Source organism: Odocoileus virginianus, chromosome 5 (genome assembly GCF_023699985.2).
Source record: "Odocoileus virginianus isolate 20LAN1187 ecotype Illinois chromosome 5, Ovbor_1.2, whole genome shotgun sequence".
Classification (NCBI taxonomy): Eukaryota; Metazoa; Chordata; class Mammalia; order Artiodactyla; family Cervidae; genus Odocoileus; species Odocoileus virginianus.
Window position 1 is genome coordinate 56,241,143 of NC_069678.1, and position 24,802 is coordinate 56,265,944.

Sequence of the window (24,802 nt, forward strand, 5' to 3'; positions counted from 1 at the left end):
GTCGCAGAGTCAGACACAACTGAAATGACTTAGCACACATGTACGTAGCTGATTAACAATGTTGTGATAGTTTCAAATGAACAGTAAAGGGACTCAGCCATACATATACATATATTAAAAATTATTTTTAATATCCAGAGGGAATGTTTACATTTTTCCAATAAAAATACTGAGAGTTTTAAAATAGCCTCTGAGAAACCAAAAATAATCATAATGTCTAGCACTGAGCCTCTCCAATCTACTGAACTGTGTCAAAATCATTTTGGAATAAGCCAAGAAATGACTAAACATATGAATACATAGACTATAAGAAAGGCAGGTAATTGTGGTAGAGCAGAAACGACTGGATATACTGGCATGAATAAGAAGTGCTAATTGATGCCTGGAATGGAGCTAGAGTATCTGTAAAAATTTACCAGTAAACTACACATGCAAAGAAGACAATCATTTTAAGACTCAAATCTGCAAAGTCAATAGACCTAGAGCACTTATGAATCTTTTATTAATCCAGTCTAAGACAACATGTATAATATTGACAAATGCTTTTGCAGTCCATGTTAATTTAATGAGCTCATCTTGAAGAATCCTCATTGATTACTTAGAGTACTCAAGCCTCCCTTTAACTTTTTGATCCTTAGCAATGTGGCTTTTGCATTGTCTATTTATGGTTAGACATGACATTGAAGTATTTCAAACTTGTCATTTCATTCTCCCTCAGGGCCAGAAGGAAATCACTGTAAGCATCAGAACTATCTGAATTCACCAGCCCCATGGGAGGGGGCACCACAGCTGAAAAAGCAATTGTTTTGGCTGGAAGATCTGACTGCTGTTCCCTGGTAGCTCAGATGGTAAAGAATCTGCCTGCAATGCAGGAAACCTAGCTTCAATTCCTGGGTCAGGAAGACCTCCTGGAGAAGGGAATGGCAACCCACTCAAGTATTCTTGCCTGGAGAATCCCATGGACAGAGGAGCCTGGCAGTCTACAGTCCATGGGGTCACAAAGAATTGGACATGACTGAGCGCCTAACACTGCTACTAACTACTAGGTCATAACTGCTGTGCTCCTAGGTTATAGCACAGCTCAGCAATGAGGAAAAGAACACAAAAGCTGCTTTTGTACTCAACATACTCAGTTGCTACAGAATAAAATCTCTATTTATTCTCACTTTCCAGGGGGGGACTTCAAAGTTTTGATTTTCATAGAAAGGAAATGCTGTCAATGTTTAATTGTGTTAATAAATAGGAATGATTATATTCTAGTTAATGCTAAATTATGAAGTTTGACATCTCATTACTGGTGTCAACATGTGTGATATAATCACAAGCTTACCTTCAGATAATATGATCTTTATTGAGCATGAGTAATCTTGCCTCATTCCCCAACTCTCCAAAGCAAGCGAAATTCCTGTTCAAAGGACTGAAATCCCACTTTATGGAGAAGTCACTCTTTATCAAGTAAGCACTGCTACCCCCAGAAGCTTCTTGTTCAAATATAAACGATCCTGAAAATGTTGCAGGAACAGGGCACCTTCCAGGGCCCAAAATGTGGGCCCTTGTCTAATACTCTGAAGAGGAGAGAAGACAAGCTTGCTGACAGAGCAAGAGACTTTATTGGGAAGCATTGCCTGGGTAGGCAGCAGGAGGGTAAGGAAGCCCAGGTGGTTCGTAGTCTCGGGTTTTATGACAATGAGATTAGTTTCCTGGTTGTCTCTGGCCAATCATTCTGACTCAGGGTCCTTCATGGTGGAGCACGCATTGTTCAGCCAAGATAAATTCCAGTGAGGAGAATTCTGGGAGGTGGTAGGACATGTGGCATCTCCTTTTGATCTTTCCTGTACTGTTCTGGTTGGTGGTGGCTTATTAGTTCCGTGTTCCATAATAGGATCTTCTGTCCAAAATAAATCTGCAAATGATTACTATAGTGTCTGGCCAGGGAGGGTGGTTTCAGTCTGTGTGTTTTCCCTAACAAAAACAGAGTACATGAAGGCTTGGAGATCTTTAACACCAGTGTAGATTAGTTTATTGGTGTTTTTTTCTTTCTTTTTTTTTTTTTTTTTTTCCTTTTGGCTTCAGGGGAATTGGGAAAGAAGAATTCTGAGGCTTGTGGATGGCTGGGCAACTTAGGTTTCACCAAATAAATACCTGTAGACTTAGAGTCCTGGGATCAGGGAAGAGAGAGTGGGACATACTTGCCAGGTATACTTTGATGACACAGAAAAGAGAGACACAAGCTAGCAGCTTCTACAGTAACCCTTATCTTTCCTGGAGGCCTCTGTACTCGCTATTCCCTTGAAACCTTCTAATCCCCTGTCCCAACTCCATCCCTACCCCTCTATCTGCCTAATGCTTATTCAACCTTTGGGTCTTAGCATAAATGCTACTTTTTCAGACAAGTCTTTTCTGGCTTCTAAGATTAGGATGCTCTTATGGAACACTGAAGTTTTCCATTTTTGCATATATCAAATGCCAATTAATTATTTGTTTAATTATATTTTGATGTCATCTTCCCAAACAGACTATGAGCATCATCATGGCAGGGCCATGGCTGCCTTACTTACCATCATTTCCCAACCCCTAACACTCTATAAATACTTCAAAAATACATGTAGACTGATTGGTACAATGCGTATAAACACTTAAAAAATATATGTGGATTGTTTGGTGCAATGTGCATGCATGCAGTCATCTTGGAAGTGGTGTATTATAGCAGCAAGTTCTCATGGCACAAGGCTGATGGATATTCAGGTGGCAGTGTAAGCCTGGGAAGGATCTGGACAGGGATGAAAAGGGAAAAAAGGGAGAATTTTTCAATTTCATAATCTGCAGCAAAATACACAGCCTTCTTGAGTTTCATCTTAAAAATGTGGACAGTGACCCTTACTTTGCCAGGTTGCTGTGGGAAGGTGAGAGGATACAATGCAGCGCTGGCATACGGCAGACAATCAATAGCTCTTAATGTTAATTCTGCTAATACTTTTTCTACTACTGTTTCTCAGTTCACATTCTCTCTCACTCTGTTTCTCAGTTCACCTTCTCTCTCTTCCTAAACTAGTAACTTCCCAACAGGGGGTCACTGGAGGCTCTGCAGACATAGGAAATGATGGGCAGGAAGTGAAATTTGGGGGGAGGGGGGCGTCAATCAAAAGGCTGAGCTGAGCCATAGTGACCACGCCAGGGAACTGAATCTGAAGAATTCACATGTGCTTCTAAAAACAGGGTCAGAGGAAGAATGACAATCAACAGAGGATTGTTCATATACCCAGTGAGGCAAAGTGACTTCAGAAGGACCCAGAGAAGTTCTTTTTTTTTTTTTCTTTCTTTCTTTTTTTTTTTTTCCTTTTCTTTTTTTTTTTCTTTTCTTATTTATTCATCTTTGGGTACAGAGACATTTCTTAGATATATCTGTACTTGCCCTCTGATCTCTGTGCAGAAAATAGCCGTATCTTTCTGAAAAACTTCTCATTAGTGTAAAATGGCTTTTATAGCGGATTATATCAGAGAGACAGCATCCAAGGGATCACCAGTGGTTCTTAGCTTGGGCAAGGTGCCACTCTGTGAAACAAGGCTTACTTAAGATTTCTTAAAAATGCTCTGTTTCCAAAGAATAGTCACGATCAACAGTCAATATCAAGCATGGAATAAGTACTAATTGCTACCAAACAGCTTTTGGAACAAGAACCAAAAAGCTGTACTTGGGTCTAGACCATGTTTGAGTTTCATTTCCTCTGTGCTGGGCTAAAACATGTCCACACACAATCCATTTCATTGCAGCTACATGAGAGAAAGACCCCTGATCTCAGGTCACTAAGCGATGGAAGGCAGGTTAGTGGTCCTCAGCCAGGAGATAGAGACAAGGAGGCACTGAGGTGTCTGCTGACTCTGGAGCAACACCTTCAGGTCTCACAGCTCCTTCCAACAGAACCTACCAGACGGCTCTTCCCTAAACCCCCAACTTTTCACCCCTTCACTTCTGCCATAGCCTGTGATCTGTCATTTTTGGAGGATGCAATCATATTCTCTGCTAAGAACAAATATGCCTGCTCAGTCAATCAGTCGAGTCTGACTCTTTTGTGACCCTGTGGACTGTAGCCCCACCAGGCTCCTCTGTCCATGGGATTCTCCAGACAAGAACACTGGAGTGGGTTGCCATTTCCTTCTCCAGGGCCAGAGAAGTTCTTATATAATCTGATAAAGGAAGAGAAGTAAAACCACAGACCACACCCTTCTGCCCTATGCAGTCAGCCTCTCAAGCTAAAGATCTATCTGCACTCTGGGGAAAGGAAAATATGAGATCCATACTGAAGTTTTATTCATTTTTAAATTTTTATTTGTGTATTTTTTAGGTGCGTTGTGTCTTAGATGCGGCACTTGGATCCTCATTGTATCATTCAGGATCTTTTACTGCGGCACACAGACTCTCTAGATGTGGCAGTGGGCTCAGAAGTTGTGGTGTGTGGACTCAGTTGCTCTGCGGCATGTGAGATCTCAGTTCCCTAATCAGGGATCGAAGCTGTATTCCCTGAATTGCAAGGCAGATTCTTAACCACTGGCCCACCAGGGAAGCCCCAGACTGGAGTTTTATATTGAATGAGATTGTGTTTTGCAAACAACCTAAAGGTATAGAATCATCCTAAAATGGTCTTAAGAGGCAGGAAAGGGGGGTTAATTTAGTACTGCTAGAGGCAGAGATTTTGGGGAAAAAAAGCTAAAAATCACCAAGGGAGCAATACGTGATGGATTTTCTTTCCTGGACATTTGGCTTACTGACCAGTGGGCTCTTCTGAAGCTGTAAGCCAAAAAATATATTTTTTTGAAGCATACTTTGCCAGCCTATAGTACATGCTGCAGAACTTCCCTGAAAAATAAAAACATCCTGTGTCTCTCTGGAGGGAATGAGAAAAGCACAACTTGCTCGATTGGTCTGCCTTGGGCACAATTGTGATGGAAGTGAAATTGCAATCAGGAGCTACAGTAGTCCCTTTTGTGTATTCACTCCTCTCCTTCAGAAATACAGTTACTTGCTCATTCTTTTCTGTTGTTGACTCTTAACTTTTCTTTTTTAACTGCCCATGCCTCCCTTCCATTCTACTCTCCCCTGAGTCATCACATCCTCTGACAAAACTTCAACCCCTGTTTCCAGACAGTGCCTGGAAACTTACATTTCTCTAGCGGCACCTGTTAATTGGGACAAGGCTGAGAGGAGATCAACTCCATCTCCAGGAGTCCAGGGTCCCATTGGGGGTGAAGCCAAAGTTACCTTCTGTGGGGTTTTGCTTGGTTTCACAATTTGTTTAACTTCCTTCCCTTTCCTGTCTCCAGTCTCCATCCCTCGATCAGATTCTTAAAGGCACACTTCCTAATAAATCACTTTCAGGATCTGCTTCTGGAGAATCTAATCTAAGACACCTGAACAGCCAGCATTCTCTCTTATTCCTCATGGATAACAGCACTTGAGATATAAAGTAAACAAGTAGGAAGATGGATCAAATCTCTGCTTCCAACCACTCCAGCCCCTTCAACAGATGAACTGATATACTCCCATTCCTGCTGAAGTTAAGCCAACTTTGATTTCTGTCACCTGCAACTAAGAGATACAATTCATCAACGACTCCTTTACTTGCTCCGTTTAACAACAGACATTGCAGATAAGTCAGAGACGTCTATGATATCATAAGTCAGCAGTGTTTTCTTAACAAAGTTATCAGAAGACCACTGCAATAGTCACTGTTGGATGCCATGCAACTCATTTACATCTTCCCCTAGAGCTTACCAGAGTGTTTCCAGACTCTTCCACAGTGTGCGTGCCTGCTCAGTCACATTCAATTCTTTCTGACCCCGGGAACTATGTAGCCCACCAGGCTCCATCTGTCCATGGAAGTTTTCAGGCAAGTGACTGAAGTGGGTTACCATTTCCTTCTCCAGAGGATCTTCCCAACCCGAGGATCAAACCCACGTCTCTTGTATCTCCTGCATCGGCAGGTGGGTTCTTTACCAGCTGAGCTACGGGGGAAGCCTTTTCCACAGTACAAACACCTGAAAAAGTTCAATCTACCTTGACATCTTTCATAATATATACCATATGGATGTTAAGAAAGAAAAATAGAGGAGAGAACAAAATGTTTCTAAAATGCAAATTCATCCATGTCAGGCCAAATTTAAAGGCCTTCAACACCTCTTCGTTGCTCCCAAGATAAGGTTCATCATCCTTTAAAAGGCCTCAGAAGGTGTAATTATGTGATGTCAGATGCAACTCCCCGCTGCACTCCCGCAATCCAGCCACAGTGGAAACTTTCAGTCCCTTGAAAGACGTGCTCTTTCCTGGCCTTGGACCTTTGTCCCTCCTTTTTTCCACATCCTCTACCCCGGCTTCTTACTTCACTTGGCTTACTCCTTTTTAGGTTTCAGGACTTGGCCAAGACATTACTTCTTCCAGGAAGCTCCATCTCTAAGCTCTCCTAATTGCGCTCATTGTTCCCTTTATTTACCTAAAATTTTACATATTACTCTCTAGTGTGATTAAACGTGCTTATTTGGAAAAAGAATATATGTCCTTTGAGGTAAAATTATGTCCGTTTGTTCAATCTATATTGTTGGAGCCCAACAGTATCTGGCTCGTAATAGGTTCATAATATTTTTAAGGATGAATAAAAAAGAAAATAGAGAGAGATGTTGAGAGTAGAGAAATGATGTCTTTTTGAACACCAGTGTAGCCAGAAGACTAAAGTACCAATCAGGAAACATCTCCTTAGCATGTCTCCTTGATGATTAAAAGATGTTTTCGTGTAAATCCATGGCTGATTCATGTCAATGTATGGCAAAAACCACTACAATATTGTAAAGTAATTAGCCTCCAACTAATAAAAATAATTGGGAAGAAAAAAAAATAAATAAAAGATGTTTTCATCCCAGCATACATCTCCCTTGGTGTTAAGTCTTTACGATAGCTAACATAATCATAAAATATGTGCTCAGCAACAAGACAATGCCTGTGATTTAACAACAGGATCCACAGTAATTTAGTTATGACACCTGGCTTTTCTCCCGTGATAAGATACCTAAGTTCCCTTGGAAAAAAGACAGCTGAGATGAATGTACCCACTGCTCAAAGACGGGTCGATCACTTAACCTCTTTACCATTATATTAAATTATGGATTAATGTTCAGGGCCAGCTAGCTGTAAATATTGCTCTTTAACACAATTTCATTTCCAACCTTGTCTCATTTAATAACCAGGTAGATTTAGGAATAAGGAGACACTGACTTACAGAACAAAGGGCATCACTGAAAATCAAAAGTTCATGCACCATGAAAGAAAAAATGCACTAATCCACACATGCTGTCCCAGCAGGAGATGCAGGTTCAATCCTTGGTTAGAAAGATCCCCTGCAGAAGGAAATGGCAACTCACTCCAGTATTTTTGCCTGGGAAATACCATGCACAGAGGAACCTGGTGGGCTACAGTCCATGAGGTCGCAAAGAGTTGGGCATGACTTAACAAACTAAATGACAACAGGAAATGTATGTTGTCTTACCCAAGTGCAGTGAGAAACTAATTGTCAGCTCACTGTCAAGTTTCAGCCTGACTAGGATCACTATGCTAGATGTTATATCCTCAAACCATCTTCAGAAACTGAAGACAGGACCACTACCGCCCCTCCTGTCTCCAGCTTCCTTGCCTGGCCTCACTAACTCATTAAGATGTTCATTTCCATGAGACAGAGTCACTCAGAATATTCCCCAGTGAATTTCTCACTATTGTCCAATAAATTTGTCACTATAGAAGATAAAACTGTTGTGTCACTCTGACTATTCTGCCTAACTAGTGATAAAAAAACTCATTGCCTTTTGGGATCTCACTGATCTCTCTACCAATACTGATCTCCATCTGTCCATACTCATAGAACTACTCACCATATGCCAACCTCTTAGACTGGACAGGGTGACATCTACAGAACCAATGATAACAGCTCTTAATTATGTGGATTTTAAGCAGCATTTACATCTTAGATATTACTCTTTGTCTTCTTTGCTATCTCATTATGGATTATCTCAGTGCTCAAAGATGGAGATAGTGCCCAAACTGTTGTTTCATGGTAACTCAATCCAATCCATCTCTATAGAGAGGAAGGTTGGTCATCCACCAAGGCAAGAATTTCATTGAGGCTTCTTCATTTACACAAAAGAATGTCAATCATACTACATATTTCATTCATTTTTAACTACCTTGATCCAAACACAATAACAAAGAAGATCTGAAAATATAATTTTTGTCCTTAAACTCTTTATTTTTCATCTCATCATTTATATTCAGTCAGTTCAGTTCAGTCGCTCAGTCATGTCCGACTCTTTGTGACCCCATGGACTGCAGCACGCCAGGCCTCCCTGTCCATCACCAACTCCCAGAGCTTACACAAACTCATGTCTATTGAGTCAGTGATGTCATCCAGCCATCTCATCCCCTGTTGTCCCTTTCTCCTCCTGCCTTCAATCTCTCCCGGCATCAGGGTCTTCTCAAATGAGTCAGCTCTTCACATCAGGTGGCCAAACTATTGGAGTTTCAGCTTCAACATCAGTCCTTCCAATGAACACTCAGGACTGATCTCCTTTAGGATGGACTGGTTGGAGCTCCTTGCTGTCCAAGGGACTCTCAAGAGTCTTCTCCAAAACCACAGTTCAAAAGCATCAATTCTTTGGTGCCCAGCTTTCTTTATAGTCCAACTCTCACATCTGTATGTGACTACTGGAAAAACCATAGCTTTGCTAGATGGACCTTTGTTGGCAAAGTAATGACTCTGCTTTTTAATATGTTGTCTAGGTTGGTCACAACTTTCCTTCCAAGGAGAAAGTGTCTTTTAATCTCATGGCTGCAATCTCCATCTGCAGTGATTTTGAAGCCCAAAAAAATAAAGTCAGCCACTGTTTCCACTGTTTGCCTATCTATTTACCATGAAGGGATGAGACTGGATACCATGATCTTAGTTTTCTGAATGTTGGGCTTTAAGCCAACCTTTTCACTCTCCTCTTTCACTTTCATCAAGAGGCTCTTTAGTTCTTCTTCACTCTCTGCCATAAGGGTGATGTCATCTGCATATCTGAGATTATTGATATTTCTCCTGGAAATCTTGATTCCAGCTTGTGCTTCATCCAGCCTAGTGTTTTTCATGATGTACTCTGCATGTAAGTTAAATAAGCATGGTAACAATATACAGCTTTTACATACACCTTTTCCTATTTGGAACCAGTCTATTGTTCCATGTCCAGTTCTAACTGTTGCTTCTTGAACTGCATACAGATTTCTCAAGAGGCAGGTCAGGTGGCCTGGTATTCCCATCTCTTTCTATTGTGATCCACAGAGTCAAAGGCTTTGGCATAGTCCATAAAGCAGAAATAGATGTTTTTCTGGAACTCTCTTGTCTTTCCGATAATCCAGTGGATGTTTGATCTCTGGTTCCTCTGCCTTTTCTAAATCCAGCTTGAACATCTGGAAGTTGTACTGTTGAAGCCTGGCTTGGAGAATTTTGAGCATTACTTTGCTAGCATGTGAGATGAATGCAATTGTGCAGTAGTTTGAGCATTCTTTGGTATTGCCTTTCTTTGGGACTGGAATGAAAACTGACCGTTTTCCAGTCCTGTGGCCACTGCTGAGTTTTCCAAATTTGCTGGCATATTGAGTGCAGCATTTCACAACATCATCTTTCAGGATTTGAAATAGCTCAACTGAAATTCCATCACCTCCACTAGCTTTGTTGTAGTGATGTTTCCTAAGGCCCACTTGACTTCCCATTCCAGGATGTCTGGCTCTCGGTAAGTGATCATACCATCGTGATTATCTGGGTCATGAAGATCTTTTTTGTATAGTTCTTCTGTGTATCCTTGCCTCCTCTTCTCAACATCTTCTGCTTCTGTTAGGTCCATACCATTTCGGTCCTTTATTGTGCCCATCTTTGCATGAAATGTTCCCTTGGTATCTCTAATTTTCTTGAAGAGATCTCTAGACTATTCTATTTCTATTTCCCATTCTATTGTTTTCCTCTATTTCTTTGCATTTTTTGCTGAGGAAGGCTTTCTTATCTCTCCTGGCTATTCTTTGGAACTATGCACTCAAATGGGTATGTCTTTCCTTTTCTCCTTTGCTTTTTGCTTCTCTTCTTTTCACAGCTATTTGTAAGGCCTCCTCAGACAGCCATTTTGCTTTTTTGCATTTCTTTTCCTTAGGGATGGTCTTGATCCCTGTCTCCTGTACAATGTCAAAAACCTCCATCCATAGTTATCAGGCACTCTGTCTGTCAGATCTAGTCCCTTAAATCTATTTCTCACTTCCACTGTATAATTGTAAGGGATTTGATTTAGGTCATACCTGAATAGTCTAGTGGTTTTCCCTACTTTCTTCAATTTAAGTCTGAATTTGGCAGTAAGGAGTTCATGATCTGAGCCACAGTCAGCTCCCAGTCTTCTTTTTGCCGACAGTATAGAGTTTCTCCATCTTTGGCTGCAAAGAATATAATCAATCTGATTTCAGTGTTGACCATCTGGTGATGTCCATGTGTAGAGTCTTCTCTTGTGTTGTTGGAAGAGGGTGTTTGCTATGATCAGTGTGTTTTCTTGGCAAAACTCTATTAGCCTTTGCCATGTTTCATTCTGTACTCCAAGGCCAAATTTGCCTATTACTCCAGGTGTTTCTTGACTTCCTACTTTTGCATTCCAGTCCCCTATAATGAAAAGGACATATTTTTCGGGTGTTAGTTCTAAAAGCAGGAAACAAATTACCTTTTGTCTCCCAAATTCCTTGGTCCTTCTTATCTTAAAATGTAGCCCAGATTTTCTAAAATTCAATCATTTGTATTCTACCTTCACAACTTTGCCAGCTGAACACTTACAGAAATGATGGATAGATAGTTAAATACATAGATAGGCAACATACAGATAAACAGATTTGGAAATATATATATATATATATACATATCAGTAGCTAGATAGATATAGATATTGATAAATACACATGTAGGTAGATAATCTGTTCTGAACCAACCCACTTGTCATAACCTTTTACTTGTCCTAATAAATAATACTGATGGGCTACTTATTTTTTCTGGTATATATTAAAAAATCACAATGAGGTACCATTATACGCCAGTCAGGATGGCTGCCATCCAAAAGTCTACAAGCAATAAATGCTGGAGAGGGTGTGGAGAAAAGGGAACCCTCTTACACTGTTGGTGGGAATGCAAATTAGTACAGCCACTATGGAAAACAGTGTGGAGATTTCTTAAAAAGCTGGAAATAGAACTGCCATATGACCCAGCAATCCCACTTCTGGGCATACACACCAAGGAAACCAGATCTGAAAGAGACACGTGCACCCCAATGTTCATCGCAGCACTGTTTATAATAGCCAGGACATGGAAGCAACCTAGATGCCCATCAGCAGACGAATGGATAAGGAAGCTGTGGTACATATACACCATGGAATATTACTCAGCCATTAAAAAGAATTCATTTGAATCAGTTCTAATGAGATGGATGAAACTGGAGCCCATTATACAGACTGAAGTAAGCCAGAAAGATAAAGACCATTACAGTATACTAACACATATATATGGAATTTAGAAAGATGGTAACGATAACCCTATATGCAAAACAGAAAAAGAGACTCAGATGTATAGAACAGACTTGTGGACTCTGGGAGAAGGCGAGGGTGGGATGTTTCAAGAGAACAGCATCGAAACATGTATATTATCTAGGGTGAAACAGATCACCAGCCCAGGTTGGGTGCATGAGACAAGTGCTCGGGCCTGGTGCACTGGGAAGACCCAGAGGGATCAGGTGGAGAGGGAGGTGGGAGGGGGCACCGGGATGGGGAATACATGTAAATTCATGGCTAATTCATTTCAATGTATGACAAAAACCACTGCAATGATGTAAAGTAATTAGCCTCCAACTAATAAAAATAAATGGAAAAAAAAATCTTTAAACCTCTATTTATAAAATAAATATAAAGGTATACTGTACAGAACAGGGAATATAGCCAATATTTTATAACTTAAAGGAGAGTATAAAAATATTGAATCATTATATTGTATATCTGAAACTAATATAATATTATAATTCAACTATAATTTTAAAAAATGAAAATAGTTTATATTTCTTGATATTTATATTTTTAATTTGTTGAGTTCTCCATGTTTGAATGTTTATCAGGGATTCTTCTCTTTTGATAGTATGCTGACATTCATTATCACAGATGTATATGTTGGATAACATGATATAGTTTGTCTGTTCCTCTATTACAGACATTCAGATTATTACTGGATTATTATAATTAAGATGAAACTTTAATAAGAAACTAGCTCTATTAAAAAAAAATAACCATGAAAACTGAAAATGATCTAGAACCATTTAAAATGATCTTAACTATAACTTTTTGAGAAACAGCGACTTATAACAGTGGTTCTCAATACTGGAATATCAGATCACCTGAGAAGACTTTTTTTTTTAATTCTAATGTCCAAATCTCACTCAGACATATTAAATCTGAATGAGGCTCTGAGAACAGTAATCTATCTAAAAAAGAAAAAATAATTATGCAGAAGCTTCTCATTCTAATTTGTGAAGTGTATGAAAACCTCAAGGTAGACATTTACAATAAAAATGTCTAACTTGGGGCTTCTTCCTCTTCATCAGGAATATGAACTAGCACTCAATTTCTACTATAATCGATAGTTCTAACAAAACTTTTAATTTTAAAAAGATCAGATTTTTTGCTACAAATTTAATTTTTCAAAGTTGTGAATGAAAAATCTTTATAGACAAATATACAGCCCTTAATGTTCCTCCACTATAAAACTGTAGTCATATTATGGACATGACTGTAAGTCCTCTAAGAACAAGAACTTGATCTTTCTCACATCTGTGCATCTATGTATCCAAAGTTTCAAGCAGTGTCTGGCACTTAGCAAACCCTCAAAAAATGGTCATCACATAAATAAATTAATAAGTAAATACACACCACACTAATAATACATAGGATACAAATTATGTCAAAAACATTTTATCATTTCTTCCTCTCTCACTTGAACCTCATTATCTTTACTGTATTTGCTTTGAGGCTTTCTGATACAATTTGAAAGCTAAAGACTAAAATTTTCTAATACTTCATGCGTGCATGCTCAGTTATGTCTGACTGTTTGCAACCCCATGAACTGTAGCCCTCCAGATTCCTCTGTCCACAGAATTTTCCAGGCAAGGATACTGGAGTGGGTTGCCATTTCCTACTCCAGAGGATCTTCCTGCCTCAGAGATCAGCCCAAGTCTCCTGAGTCTCCTGCTTTGACAAGTAGATTCCTTACCACTGAACCACCTGAGACGCCCTCTAATATTTCATCCATTACTAAAAATTAAAGTAATAGTGAGAGATTAAATGCCTCCTTAATAATCTGTTTTAACTGTGCATGCATTAGTGTTTGCAAGGTGAGGAGCTGCCATCAATTTTAGAAGAGGTAATTGCTTCTAACCATTTTAGCTGAACTGACAGCAGCTCACTCATATCCAAGCCACTGTCCAGTGCCCGGTACATAGTTAAGTGCTCAATAAATCTTTCACTCATATTTGAACAAACATGACTTAAGACATAATCAAAACACTTTAGTGGGTGTTACCCCACCACTAGAGGAAAGCTCGGGAAGGTTCCATCCACATCTTCTGCAGTCTTTCAGTCTTCCCAGTTGCATTAACCTCCAAAGGACTCAGTTTCTTAATCCATAAAATAAAAGGCTGGTGCTACATAATAGTGTCTCCTTTCTACTTCTAACGTCCTCTTTCTCTTAAGTGTACAACGTACTGGTATTAAGTACATTCATATTACTTCTCTATTACTAACATTCTAATTGTATGATAAAAATTTTCTGCGTCTGACCTGGATATGTCTTAGCTTTGTTTTCTCATTCATAATTTCAGGAAATAGGATGACACTTTGCATTTTCATAGAGATCCTGCTTTGAGTATAAATACTGACCTCACCCACCTTTTCCAGCAAGGACAGGGTCTGTGCACACAGTAGATCTTGATAGAACTGAAATTATTTATCTTTTGACTCTTTTGGCTGTACCATGTAGCATGCAGGATCTTAATTCCCTGACCAGGAATCAAACTTATGCTCCCTGCGTTGGGATCACTGGACCGCCAGGGAAGTCTGACAAAGCTGAAATTACTGACTTACAGACAATAACATACATACAAGCTGCCTGATTATTTTAATATTCTCTTGTCAGGCACTAGCCTCTTTCCTTTCATTTGAGAAGGTTTTAGTTTCCATTACATTAACATATGTATTGAATATGATTTCTTCCTCTCCATCAAGCTTTTGCATATGTGCCACCAAATTAGCAAATATGACTGTCTTTTAGACAACTGACAGAGAGAGAGATATGGGAACCCTCCCTCGTGACCACTACAAATTTGTCATGTAAAGAGCTGGTGCTCACATTTTCTGAGGTTCATAAGCGAGTGACTACAAAATACTGGCAGCTTAAACTATGGTGATGTCTCTAATTGAGGCATCATGGGCTACTACAATTACAGTGTCCCTGATGCTCTTTTCTTCAGAATTAAACCAGAGTTCCTGCCATACTTTGCAGACAGAGGACAAAACAATGTTAGTCTTCTCCACTTGGCTTCATAAATGAAGTCCAAACTTTAGATTTTTTTTTTTATCTGAAAAACAATATCAGACAGAAGGCTTTTTGGTTCCATATTGCTGAGCCAGTAATGAAAACTGCAAACTAAAAATCCATTCTATTTCCCAAATGAAAGGAAAACACAACTCTGGTGAATAACAGCCAAGAAACGGAACCATATCCTGAGGGGTCAGGAAGGATAAACATGGCACCGTACTGTTTGGAGCAGTACAGTTATGGGACGCAGATGTCACTGGCACCCACTCCTCTCAGAGAGGAGTCTACATATTAGACTAGAAATAGGGATGCGTAGGTGGTGACAAATCGTCCTCATGTGAAACCAGGATAAAACCCATTGCCCTTTGTTTCTATTTTAGGGAAAACTAGCCAAGAGGTTAATGAGGAACAAAGGACATTAGATCACATCCTTTTTATCCATATTCATTCATTTACTCCTTATGTTAACAGGCAGATGCATGTCAGCACTGTGCTAGCCTCTGGCAACACAAAGTGTAGCCAGCAATAAGCTGAAATCAAGTTGGGAAATAGCCACCCATATGGTTTAGTATAATATAAAGCTTTCTGGAGATCATGATCTCCGGATTAATTTTGCTTTACTTTAATACTGAACAGAAATTTAACTTCCTAGATCATATTGCATCACCCTTGTAAAATTTGTTCTTTGCTAACACATACATATGCATCCACACTAATTACTAAATGATGAGTGTAAATTCAACTTTGAGGGAAGAGGAGGTAAAGATGGTATGAAAGTGGGAATGGTGTCAAGCCAAACAGAAGAACTTGCATGAGCAAAGACTCAGAGAAACAGTTCAGAGTGAACAGTTCAGTGAATTGAGTAGCTGGAATGCAGAAGAAATTAAGTAAGAGGATCATATAATTTATTGTCCAAAGTAGGACACTTTTAAAAGTGAAGGAGGATGTTAAAATAATTAAAATTATATAATTCAAAATATTTATAAACTGTCATAAAACTATTTTTTAATATTGGTGAACCTACAACACGTTTTCAACAACTATTTTCAAAAATAAAATTCTTTCAAAAATTAAAATAAGATAATCTTTGTACATTAAAACAAAAAAATCAACCATTGGTTATCTGAATGCTACCAAGTATAACATTAAGCATAATTATTCTTTCCTAATTATTCATTTAATAGGAGAATAATTGCTTAATAGTATTGCACTGGTTTTTGCCATACATCAACATGAATCAACCATAGGCATACATATGTCCCTTCCCTTCTAAACCTCCCTCCCATCTCCCATCTCCCACCTCATCTCATCCCTCTAGGTTGTCACAGAGCATCAGGTTTGAGCATCATACAGCAAATTCCCACTGGCTATCTATTTTACATATGATAATGAATATATTTCAGTGTTACTCTATTTGTCCTACCCGCTCCCTCCCTCACTGTGTCCACAAGTCTGTTCCTTATGTCTACATCTCCATGGCTGCCCAGCAAATGGGTTCATCAGTACCATCTTTCCAGATTCCATGTATATGCATTAATACACAGGATTTGTTTTTCTCTTTCTGACTTACTTCATTCTGTATAAAAGGTTCTAGGTTCATCCACCTCACTAAAACTCACTCAAATGTATTCCTGTTTATGGCAGAGTAGTATTCCATTGTATATATGTATCATATATTTGTATATATGATACAAATGTTTGAGTTTAATTAGTTGGCAATATTAAATACTTTTTCCTTTACTCCCTGAGGCCAAAAAGTTGAACAATCCCTACTCATCTTTTTTTCTAATTAGCAAATACTCTGCATTGTGTCTTTGAAAGGGAGGTAATAATTAAATGGTAGGTGATAGTTGTACGCATGCAGCACAAGTTATAATTATATTATGCCTGGAAAGGCCTGAATGAAGGAAGATGATTATTATTGATTGTCTTTCAGATTTAGCTACATATTATAAAGAGAACTCTCTTTAATAATATATATGCCACTCATCATTACTAGAAAAGCTGGATGTACAAAGCAGAGTGAATCTATCTGACCTTATTCAACTGCAACTATTAATAATATTTTATTTAATAAAATGAAAAATCCTGCACAAATACTAAACCAGGAAGGGCTTTCTGATAGCCTTCATAAATCTTGATTGTTCTAGGCAAAGTGGATATGAAAGCAGCTGACAACTGAGGAACTTACAAAGCTGGGCAAGGAAGCAAAGGCCAGATTCAGATCCTAGAGGACCTCATACACTTGGTAAGGAAACTTGGAATTAAGAACGGGGAAGCCAGTGGAGAAATGCAGAGAGAACTGCATTTAGATAGAAGTCTGGCTGCTTTTGGAAGATGAATTTTGAGGAAACACAGATATTATATTGTTCATATAGAGATAGCAAACTGGAAACCCATGATAGCACACTGGAACCTGCATCCTATCTATATAGCTATATATATATTTTTGTTTGTTTGTTTGTTTTGATTTGCTTTGTTTTGTTCTTTGCTTGCTCAGTGCTAATACGCACTGCATTTAACAAACTGAATTCACAATCTAAGCAATTAAAAAGTAGGAAATTTCACATACAATTTGTATTGTTGACTTCTATTGATAAATTGCAAGATCTGGTATTATAAACTTGCTTTTCTGGATGAGAAACAATAGTTGGGAGAAACTTAGTGGCGGTGCCCTTCAGAGTATGGAATAGTCTCCAACGTGATGTCCTGACCGACTTTCACGAACATATACTAAATCCCTGGGCCTGTGGCATATGCGTTAACTTTCAGTATACATAACTTTTGACATGAGCAACACTTGATAAAAAATGGTCATAAGAAAGCATCTGTCTGAGCCAGGAATGGAATTCTCATCAAATGCCCCAACTTAATGGCACAAAAATGTGGACTAGACAAGCTTTAGGTATAGGCAGGGGTAATGCCCATTTACACAATCATTTTAAACATTATTTTGACCTTGTTACAAAACCACACAATTTAACTTTGCCAATAAAAGACCAAAATGTAGAACAGTTTCTCCCTGAAATTGCAAGATACAACTTTCCAAAAGGAAATATCGTTTCAATTACAGTTCACAGACAACTTCAAGGTAACTAGAATGGAATAAATCCACTCACCTCCTCCTTCATTTGGCCCAGTGCTTCACTGAGATATGAAATGTGTTGAGTTTCAAAAGGAATTTCTCAAATGAAGCCACCAGCCATTACCCTTCCTACCCTTGTCAGAAGATCTATGTGCTAGACTGGTCATTAACTCCTCTTTTCCAAGACTCATATAATCTATGACTTCTACTTTTCTGAGTACTTATGTAATGGCTGTTCACTTTATTAAGACTTTTAGCCAAAGAGAAATTATGTTATTATAGAAGGTGAAAGGGTAAAATAAAAAGGGCATATGCTTTATGTCAACTATACTGTACCCTTGGGGCCCTCTTGTGGAATTGTTACAGGCTATGGAAGAATGTTTAACTCCTTTTAATGCTTTATGAAGCCTTTCATGATCTGCTCATCACACTACAGACCCTTCTCCAGACCCTTCTGCCCCCAACTCAGTCCCCAGCTGTACTTAACTGCTTCCACCTCCTCAAATACATCATGTTCTTTCTCTGTGTTCTGCACACATTCTCCCCCCAACTGAGAACACTTTCACAACTACCCCTCCCATTTGCTGTGTATTATCTATTATTGTTTAATGACTAAAACCGGTCTGACTCTTTTTCAACCCCATGGACTGCAGCACACCAGGCTCTTCTGTCCTTGGGATTTCCCAGGCAAGAATACCGGAGTGAGTGGGTTGCCATTTCCCTCTCCAGGAGATCTTCCCAACCCAGGGATCAAACTCATGTCTCCTGCATTGGCAGGCAGATTCTTTACCACCAAGCCACCAGGGAAGGCCATATTATCTATTTGCTATATAACAATTAAGCAAACTTCACAGCCTTACACAAGTCATACTTATTATCTCATAGTTTCCGTGGGTCAGGAATCTAGAAACAGCTCAGCTAGGAGGTTCTGGCTCAGGGCTTCTTGTGAGGTTACAGTCAAGCTGTTGGCCAGGACTGCTGCACTGTGGGATAGAGAACCCACTTCCCAGATGGCACGCTTATATGGCTGTAGGCAGCAAAGCTCAGCTCCTTGCTAGCTACTGGCAAAGACCTCAGCTCCTTGTCACGTGAGCCTCCTACATGATTGACTGAGTGTCCTGACCATGCCAGCTGATTTCTCCCAAAACAAGAGCCCTTAGACAGAACAGGGCAAAAGCCTTGTGTCTGTTATAACCTCATCTCTGAAGTGAAACACCACTTTGGCCATATTCTTTTATTAAAAATAAGTCACTAAGCCTAACCTACACTCAAAGGAGGAATATTAAGCTCCACCTCTCAGATTTCAGCCTGGATGATTATTTCCTGGGTTAGTTTTTTTAATTCTCTTAAGACTGGGCTGGCATCTCCCTGAGCTCTCAGGAGGTACCTCTCCTAAGAGGTACTACATTTTTGGAATCATTCCCTATTTGCTGGTCTGTCTTTTGCAGTAGAAAGTAGACAACTTGAAGGCAAGGACCGTGTCTTGCTCACAGTTGTTCCTCCACGCCTGGCACAGCGTGTGGCCTTTGGTAGGGAGTCAACCAACGCCTGATGAAAAATAAATCATGCTATTCAAAAAGACATTTTTCCTACTTTCCCACATAATAAGTAGAGGAAGAAATAAGTTTTATCATGCACCTCCTGCTGTGCACTGCACTTTGTATACATATTTAGCATTTAGTGATTGATGGAACCTTTGGTAGAAGCATAATTATGTGGTGGAAAAGAATGAAGAATTGTACTTTTACACTCTCCTGACTTTTTATTACTGCAGAATCTTGGGTAGCTTATTTAGACTCTTGGAACTGCAGCTTTCTCTGGAAAAAATTAAAGGATACAATAATAATTGTCTTACCAACTAACATGGGTTTAGTGAAGATCAAATAAGACAATGTAAATGAAAAGGTACAAACCATAAAACATCATACAAATATAATACATAAATATTATTATTTCTCAAATTCCATAGAGTATGAATGACCCTGCCAAACATGAAAAAGGTGCTTCCACCTTTGGAAACTTAACTAAAGATAAAACTCCTACCCCAGTGACAACTAATATTTTAATTCATTCAATATTGATGAGTTTCTACGATGTGTGTGTTCAAGGCATAGCCCAGGTGCTCAGATACCTTTGTGTCTTCAATTAAATCCAAGGCTGCTACAGAGTTTTCTAAATATTTTAGTATAGAGTTATAAGTTCACATGTAAAAATCACTGAGGAAGGTTGCCAAAACAGCAGTGCAAACAGTGGACTCAAGGCCTTAGTCATTTATTGAGTCAGATGTCTACTAATGCCTGCTTTTACTGTGATCTTAGCTCTCCTCTCAGGGCAGAAAATGTTGTTGCCTGGCATTCAGCAAGTGCTTAATGTTGGTTGAACAGAATTAAATAAATGTCCCTTATACAAGAATCACTGTTGCTATATCTCAATCACTATAAAGATGGAATGGTTGAGGTTTCCAATCTGGCTGACTCATTTTGCAGAGACAGAAATAGAAACTCAATAGGTTAGGTCCCAAGATCGTACAGGCAGGCAAGAGCACGGTTTAGACTTCAAATAAATCTTCTGATTCCCAGTTCTGTGCTGTTTCACCATGGTGTGCATTACTTTTAACAAATATTGTGCTTTATTCTGGAGCCTATTAATAGCAATAGCCTTGCCACTGTCTCGGCACCGGTAAAATGATGAAAATAGCACCAATTTACCCAAGAGGCTTGCACAAAGGACTGTAAAATAATGATGTCAATAAAGTACTTAACAAATTTCACAAATTATTCCAATTATAGAGATTGTGGCCGAAATTTATAAACAAGAAACAAAGGTACATTAAATTTTTCAACAACTGGAAAACTTCAGCTTTAATGCAACAATTGAAACTGTCCATGAAAGGAACTCTATAAAAGGGGAATGTTACAGTCCCCTTTTTGGTATAACAAGGCCTAGCTAGGGTGGGCAAAGTGTCCTAAGTACCACAGGAGGGAATTAGCACAGACTGTGCCTTCATTTTCATTTTCCTTATCATTGTTTTCCCGGTCTTTAATGTCTTTATTTTCCTGATCATTAAAGGACAACAGTATTCCACTAAAGAAAATACGTGCTTTATATCACATAGTCACTATGCTGTGGGTCAGTTCTCCAACTTCCACTATTCTGATGACTTTGAAGGAAGATTATTCACAATCTGCCTTAGTTTCCTTGAAAGGATGCAATACTCTGGAAGCTAATCTGGAAATACTTCAACCACTTCCCAATATCTTCTTCCAGCTATACTCTCATTACTTCCCTTGAACTCCTATCTTGAACTTGCAACTCTTACATAAAATGGTAATATTCTTTATGAAGCATGATTAAGAGTAAATCATCCATGGTACCTCTGGCAAATAATTAGCCATGCTGGGTCTACATCAGCTCTTTTAAAAGAATTTGGCCCTGAGGTGGAAACTGTCAAAAGACAGAAATTTGGTTTCCAGGAGAGTTACACTGCTCATCAGTCGACATAAAATGTGATTCATTTTATTAGGCAGAAAAACATTCACTGGTTCCATTTTCTCAGCTCTTTGGAGAAACACATTCTAATCTGTTTTTCTGAGTTTCAAGTAATTAAACCTTCAATATGCCTGGCATTTTAGGAAAGAAGCTATAACCTGAACTGAAGGTAAATGGATTTATTATGAGGGCTCTGCTCCTAGCCATGTCATGCTTTAAAGCAAAATCAACACACGAAGTGGTGATAAAACAGTGTGGAGGTTAAGACAAAATTTTTAACATAAGAACTTGATTTAAAAGCAAGCCTTTCACTTGGCAATGCATGAACCAGGGATGAAAGATAAAAACTTGCTTATAAAATGCAGATAAAACAACTAACCTGATGGCAACATTGAAAGGATAAGGGAAACAACCTGAGATCATTAATCCAGTGGCCACAACATACTGAGAGCTGAATAAATTGGTTCTTCTGCTGTTGCTGTTGCCCTGGGTCTTTATGGCTGGACATGGGCTTGCCCTAGTCGTGGAGAGTGGAGGCCACTCTGCCTTGAGGTGCACAGGTTTCTCATTATTGCGGGCTCTCTTGTTGTAGAGCACAGGTCCTAGGCACTTCAGCTTCAGTAGCTGTGACACACAGGCTCAGTAGTTGTGGCTTGAAGGTCAGAGTGCGTGGGCTCAGAAGTTGTGATGCAAGGGCTCTAGATGCCCCCAAGGCACCTGAAATCATCCCAGACCAGGGATCAAACCCATGCTCCCTGCACTGGCAGGCAGATTCTTATCCACTGCACCACCAAGGAAGTCCACCTTGTGGCTTTTATTATTACATTTAATAAAACCAAAGACCACTTATTCTTTAAATAGTGTTCCCTGCTCTTTAAGATTTCAAGAGGCTTTGCAATGTATACTTAACTTTCACCATAAATATGTGACAGATCAATCCCTAAACTGATCTAAACTCCCTAAGCCTATTAATGAACTGAGAACATTTATTCCTGTCCCTAAGTTTGTGTCTCGACTATTGTTCAGACACAAAGCTCTGAACTTTGAGTGTATACATGGAAATAAATGTAAGCTCTGTCTCCTCTTTCATTGGGCACATTCAAGCATTAGTCTGAAAAGCTCTGTGATGATAAGAGTGGGGCTTTGAAGGTGCTGGGAATCTCTTCTGAAATGGTCCATTTACAAAATCCAGAGCCATACAGACCCAAAAATACTTCACAACAAATCCTCTTCCTTAGTCAATACAAATTTCAGCATTATGCAGAGAAAAATGCCAACAGAGTAAAAATCCTGGGTAATCTCATTCGATGATATTTTGTTAGCCAATTTAATTTGCTTTCCTCCCTTATGAATAAGACTAATGACATAAGTATAATGCAGAATGAAAAATTACAGTAGTACTTTTAGTGTCATGGCAAACAGCCGATTCCTCCAAAATAGGGTTGCCAGATAAAATACAGGATGCCCAGTTAAATTTGAATTTATGATAAACAACAAATGTATTTTTTAGTATAAGTATGTTCTAAGTAAGCCTTGGCCTCTGGAAGTGGACTTAGAAAAATCATCAAGGGTATCCGTTCAAATATACATTTGGTACATACAGATTTAACTGTGTGTTCTATATTTTTATTTGTTAAATCAAGCAGTCTTATTGCAACTGAACTGAATCATACTAACCTTTATAGTTACTTATCATATAATTCCTTGCTTATGCTCAGTTGCTTAGTCTTGTCTGAGTCTTTGCAACCCTTTGGACTATAGCTCGCCAGGCTCCTCTGACCATGGGATTCTCCAGGCAAGAATTCTGGAGTGGGTTGCCATTTCCTCCTGCAGGGAATCTTCCTGACTCAGCAATTGAACCTCGGTCTCCTGTGTCTCTTGCATTGTAGCCAAAGTCTTTACTACTGAGCCACTGGAGAAGCTCATAATTCCTTGATCACCCTTCAAAAAATCACATTCTGAGACCTCTTCAGACATTTTCCAGTACTTCATTATTTTAGAAAGATGATAAAAATTATAGATTGGAAATTTATTAATGCAATCACTTTTGTAACTTGATTTTATATAATTACCATTTGTATTAATGATAACTTCATAAGAGGAAAGTATAAAAATACAGCTTAAGCATGCAAAGATAATCAAGAAGTAAATAGGCCAGTGTAGGCTTCTGGGAACCAGAGAGAGAGATGCTTTACCCCTATGATTGGAACCAGCTGTATTTTTTTTTTTTTAAATTAAGGTCCTTGACCATTTAGACACAAAGAAACTTTTCATTTCAAATCCTGGACAGGTTTCACCAATGATGTCAAGGCAGAGAACTGAATATTTTAGACCTGAAATGAAATCAATATCATGTCATCAATAGACTGAAAGGTCAAACTTCACCCGTGTTGATTTTGGACATCATTAGCTTCATTCCATCAAGGTTTTAAGGCTTCTGTTCTTCTGCCTTCTGTTGGATGATAAAGGGATGAGAGGAAAAGGGGAAGTCGCTCAGTTGTGTCCGACTCTTTGCAACCCGATGGACTATATAGTCCATGGAATTCTCCAAGCCAGAATACTGGAATGGGTAGCCTATCCCTTCTCCAGGGGATCTTCCCAATTCAGGGATCAAACCCAGGTCTCCCACAATGCAGGCAGATTCTTTACCAGCTAAGCCACCAAGGAAGACCAAGAATACAGGAGTGGGTAGCCTATCTCTTCTCCAGGGGATCTTCCTAACCCAGGAATCAATGTGGGGTCTCCTGAATTGCAGGCAGATTCTTTACCAGCTGAACTACCTGGAAAGCCTGATAAAAGATGAATTCTGAGAAATTCATTCCAAATCCTAGTAAACAGTCACAATGTGGTTTCTAAGGGCAGTTCCAACAGAGAATTCTATAGAATCTCACTCTTGCAGGGAGGCCTCCTTGTGCATCTGAATTGTTCAGTGTGTGAGAGGAGATTTACTCAGATGCAGCAGTCAGTCTCTCCTGTGACCTTTGTTTGCTGAGGTTCCTCAAGCCTCAGGTGGGTAATCATCTTCTTGACCTCTGGCCTCTGAACTTGTCACCGGAGGATTCCAAGTCCTGCATATCCTGTACAGTCCCTAGTGGATTTTGATCCCAAATGAGTAAGACCCAATCCTTGACCTCAAAATTGCTGTGGGGTCAGCAGAGCTACTGTCTCAGTCATCAGCACTTTTCCATCCATGGCTGGTGTGATCTTTACCCATCTCCTGTGACACTTAACCTGGAAAAGGACCTCCTAGCTAGCCCTGCATGATCTATCTCAGGAGGGGGACAACTTGTGGACCCCTCTTCAGTCAAGCCACTTTTTCTTTGCCCACAAAACAAATAAAAACAGACATACAGGTCATTGAAACAAAACAGGCATCCCAGAAATAAACCCACACACATATGGACAATTAATTTACAACAAAGGAACCAAGAACACACAATAGGGAAGGGATAGTCTCATTAATAAATGGTATGGGGAACACTAGGCAGTTACATGCCAAAAAAAAAAAAAGGAAACTAGACCACTGTGTTAGAAACTACCAATGGATGTCATCAATTAT